General features: G+C 35.2%; 1 pseudogene; it reads left to right on the top strand.

Moving 5' to 3' along the window:
• Positions 1–1100, top strand: LOC138309050 (uncharacterized; annotated as a pseudogene).
• The last annotated feature ends 4522 nt before the right edge of the window (positions 1101–5622 follow it).

Genomic DNA, 5622 nt, shown 5'->3' with positions numbered 1-5622 from the left:
ACAGCTCTTGCCCACGGCATATCGTGGACCGCGAAGGACTTCCCTTTTTCAAATGTGCATGCATATGCCCACGCTGTATGAGGGAACGCCACGAGACACACTGCCTCGATTGGAATTAAGCCCACTACATATCGCAGATCGTCACGTACCGCAATATTACGTGGGCACTGTTTATGCCCACTCTATACGTCGCGGACCGTCACATCCGGTGGGGGCGTTGGGTACACGATGCCCACGCCCGTGACGGGGTAGTGGGCATTGTAAAATCCACGAGAGCTTTACTGTATCTATTTTGTCAATATATGAGCTTATTTAAAGACGCCAATGATGTTTCATATGTTTAACAGTATTTTGTTCAAATCGCAGACTAAACAAATTAATAACGTCATTGAAATTTAAAGAATATTTTTGTTTTGTTCACAGGTTACAGATCGAAAAAAAACTATAATGAGTGGATATGCTTCATACCACGATGCGCATGACCGGAAGTACGACCCACCACATCCGGTTCCGCTTATCGTTGCAAATGAAAACACATTGAAAGGACATGGAACTATTGTTAAGGATTTTGATAAAACGGAAGTTGAAATTACTCCATGGCCTGTTAATGGTTGGCGGAAGTTATGCCCAGACACCGGAAGTGGTGGAGGTATAGTCAGTGGAGACTTTATCTACAAATGGGAGGGCGACCTTTGTAAAGCTATCAACAAGGCTGTTGGTGGAGATTACATCACAGGACGGCTTCCGCCGGAAGCGGATACTAAGAATCGCACATGCGTACTGACAAGAGAGGCTAACTACCATCCAGACGGAGGACAGATATTTTTTCCACAAAATGGCGACGCTTTCGTAGCACTTTTGGCCCTTCCTGGTGATGATGTCAAACCGGAAGACTTTGTTGCCTTTTACTTTGATGGATCCTTCGGGGTCCAGATCCACGCCAACATCTGGCATCAGCCTGTGTACCCTATTAATGATGACGCGGTGTTTCTTGGTAAACAGGGATCAGTCCACGCATGCGTGGCAGTAGATACAGTGGACGAATTTAACAAATATCTGTCTGTACCATTACAGGTTAACAAATAAAATGCTGGAGAATGGACCTTGTTTTATTGATATATCGAAGTTACACCATGAGAGGTTATTGGATATGGAATTTATTTCACACGTGCGAGTTATTTTTTAAAAGTTACAAAAAGACACGAGATTTAGCGAGTGTAAAATAAATTACATTTCCAACAACCCCGAGTTGTGTGACCTGTCTACCACAACGATATCATATATATGAATGCCAAAATAAGATAACATAATTTGCCAACATATGCAAATAAGGTGTAGTAATATCATCATAAACAAAAAGGCAGTCATTGATATTCAAAAATATTAATCGCTTACATATTGTATTATATTATTATTAACAAATTATTTCAATTGTGAACCATGCATACCTACTTACCGATCATATGTTTGAATCCAGATTTCTATGGCTACTTGAACAATAAGCTAATCATTGTCAAAGTACATTTGGACATGTTAACGGTAAAGTAACAACTACATTTGGACGGTAAATAATCATCAAACCATTGTAACCAAGTTTAAGTCCGGTCTTGGTGCGTTATTTCTACAAAAATCACCTAAGGGTCCTCGAATGACATAATACACCACTAGACAAAATATAATTATAAATTTTGAGTCGATAGTTTACGCTACGAATCGGAAAACATTAACGAATCCGATGCCGTCATACTTCCAGTTTCAATACCAGTTTGTTCTGCAAGCAGTGATCGGAGTAGAGCAAAATGATGGCATTCGAATATTGATGGTGTCAACAATTTGTGACGTGACTATTAAAAAAAAGTACATAAAAATGTAGTTCCGGACAAAGTTTAAAATCTCGACCAATCGAAAGACCAGAAGGTGTTATTCCACAAGTGGAATATCAATATATTTATCCAAGACTCAACACATTTATACAATGGCCTGAGAGTGGAATAACACGACGTATTGTGGTAGAAATTCGTAAATTATCTTTTTAACATTTAACTATTAATTTTGGACCTTTGATGGGGTCAATGTGGTGTTACATTGTAGATCTTCTAGGCCTGGCAGAGCTTAATAATGACGTAGATCAAAGGTATATCATTTGATAGTTTACTCGAGCGGTATCACAAATCAAGTTCTGTCTGGGTAGCATACACATGTAACACCATATTTACTGAACCAAATGGCATTAATTTTTATTTTTGGATAAGATAATTTTTTTAAATGTCGGCTTCATTTGGTAAACCAAACATTTATTGAAATCCTCCAAGAATAGCCCGAAATGCATCCTCCTCGGGATATTATGGCGTCACAATCGCCTTATTTACCTGGTGTTTCTAAAAAATGAAATTTTCAATGCGAGTCGATACTTTAAATATAAACCTCCATGTGACAGTGTTCAATGTATAAGCCGATGTGAATAGTGAACAATTACAGCAAAGGTACAATTCGATTTAATTGGTCACAAACATCGCATTAATTCAACTAAATAAGTTTTAGTCACGTGGTTATACTATCACTTTTTCGTCATTCAATTAGAGCATTCCGAATTTGCATATTACAGAGTTATCTGCACTTGCGGGTAAGTATTGAATGTGACGTCATGTGTTTGCGAGGGTAACATCATACGTTTCGGAGAAAAGGACGTGAATTGCGCTCAAAAAATAATGACGTAACAATCGATACCTAATCGCAAGGGAGCTAACTCTGTAATATGCAAAGACGGAATAGGAAAAAGATTATAAACCGCATATTAACGAAACAGCTAAGAGTTGTAAGTGTTATTTTGGACTCAAGAAGGACCTATAGTGGCTGAATATATATTCCATTGAAATAATTTTTGATTTTATTTTGAATTTATTTTGGCCTTTTATTTCGAATTAGTAATATACTAGCTTTATACAGTTTTTATCTTATTATGATTCCATATGTTAGCCACATGATCAAAACCCTGATAGCATCAGTTTCCCTAACTCATAGAGAGAGGGATGTGTGGATGAAATTATTCGAGAAACAAGAAGAACTAAAACTTCAGCTACACGAGCTCTTTTTATGTATTGCTGTTCAAAAATATGAAAAGTAAGTCAATAGGTACCGATGTTGGTGTTATTTTGGACTGAAAAAGGCCATTTTTCATCTCATTATAATATTAGAGTTGATAATCGGGAATCATGGTCGACAAGCACAGGGGCACTGACAGAAACAATTATGGATAATAATAAAATTTACTTCATAAAATTTATAGTTTAATGTTAGCGTGGATTTGTTTCTGTTATTTCTAACTTGAACTTTAATAAAGAATTAATAAACAGTAAATGTTTATTATGAAGATGAGCTATTAAGTTCAGTTATCCGTTCGTATGTAAACAGTTTTTTTTTATATTGATGTTAGTAGAGAATACAGAAGAGTGCGTTTCGTAATTCATATGTACATTGCATTTTGGCGTTATGGTGCCATGCAAATTACCTTTTTGAACTAATCGGATAAGAAGATGGCCGACAAGCAACCATCTTTTATTTTTACAATGTAAAATTTGTTAACGCTATTTCTCAGTACTGAAAGGATCCTGAAATTTCATCCACACATTACACTTGGTGACTAGTAAATGCATATAGCATTTTGGAATTGGTCGGATAATAAGATGACCAACAAGCAGCTACATGTATATCTTTGATTTTCACAATTGAAATTTATTTCCGCTATACCTCAGAAAGTACTGATTCAGAAAGAACCTACCTCAATTCCATATATATAGTCAGGGACTAGTGTATACGGTACGAGAGCGAAAATTGTGCTATAGCCTATATTCTATGGAATTTATATATGTTTAATTCTTATTCCTAACATCATTTTCACGCAATCGTAACACGGTTTTGTATACTGACTAAGGACCATTTTTGCATCCTATATTATTTACCCATGATATTCTCTATACCATGCTTACCGAGAAATATATCTTAATTGTAGACATCTAGCTTTGTTTGGATATAATCGCTCACAACTCGGACATATTGCAACAGAAGAATATTTACATGTTTTCCATATATTATATATGCTCTGATTTCCGCTGTTTTCATTGGTCAATACATGGTCACGTGATGTTCAATACTGACTCGGTGTTTCCATTTTATAGAAACATTGAGTCAATATTCCTTTCCAAATTGCATTGCCCAAACGCTGCATTCTTCAGGGTGGCCTTCTTTTACCAATGCTTTTTTGTAATTGATACTCATTTTGACACATGTTAATGAAACGACATATGTTATAAGGACCTCTGTTTCGATCCATATGGTGTTATATTACCCATGTGGAATAAAATTAATGACCTAGGGCTACGCCCTTATCTATTCTTCTCGGGCGATACAACACCAAATGGAGTTCAACAAAGGTCTATCTAGCTTTTAGGCTGTAAACAGTTTTTACGATTGCAATTTCGGAAGACGGAGATTTAAACATACAAAATAACTAAGAATATATAGTAAAATAAATCACTTGCGTATTGTATTATGACCAATGACTGCAGTTTCCAACCGGAGCTTAGTAATGTTATGCATATTGCAAAACAACATGGCTAACAGGTATATATCCCTGATGTGGATTATTATAGTGGTTTGTCGCTAATAAGTCATTAAACATACTGTCCTGCGTATTAAGGTGATAGCGTCACATACATGTACTAATTTTTCCCGTGGGTCAATACTCTTTCTAATTGTTCTTAAGTAGATACGTGGTCTATCATTTTTTTCTAGATTGATATTAAAATTCAAATATCTAACATTTTCTGTACATGAAAAATAACATGTGTCGGAGACAAATGAAATAGTCTAAAACGAAATTTTCAATTATATATGTATTGTTTAACACATTTGTAAACAATTAAGTATTTAAACGTAAAAATCTTAAACAATCCTAACAAAAATGAAAACAGATTAAAATTGTTCAATTCTTACAGAAAATTAACATAAAAACACTCGGTGTGCTTGCTTTTACAATTTATGTTGTGAATTATCAAGAAAATCCAACGATTTTTTCAAAATAAAACATTCCAGTACTATTAAAACCGTAATTTGGCATTGATAAGGAGGTGATGATTAAAGAGTCGTGTCCTGTTTTAACATCGTCTACATGTCTTAAATAAAATCATAAATTTAATATAAAATTGCAATATAAGGATGATGGGTTATTGATGTTATTTTGAATAAAATGCATTCATTCGTGTCATATATTAAGTAATAGTCATCCATATGCTTGAAGATCATGAAACATCTGTCATAATTCATACGTCTGCATAATAATTCATACGTCTGCATAAAAACATGAGTTTTCTCCCTTACCATTCTAAAGCTACATTCTGAAATAATTCAAAAATGAGGGGGGGGGGGCAGAGAAAATACTTGAAGAGTAGGTATATAATGTTCCTTATTTAACTTAATGGTTACGTCCTAAGGCGCTGGCCAGACTACCTACAAATTTTGACTTTTTACTAAATGACAACTTCCTTGCGTAAGCATCACTAAACACAATCAACTTCCTTGCGTAAGCATCACTAAACACAATCCTTTTACCTACTAAGGATGGAA

Source organism: Argopecten irradians, chromosome 15, assembly GCF_041381155.1.
Source record: "Argopecten irradians isolate NY chromosome 15, Ai_NY, whole genome shotgun sequence".
NCBI classification, from domain to species: Eukaryota; Metazoa; Mollusca; class Bivalvia; order Pectinida; family Pectinidae; genus Argopecten; species Argopecten irradians.
The sequence above is the reverse complement of the archived record's forward strand: the minus strand, read 5'-3'. Positions and strand labels throughout refer to the sequence as shown.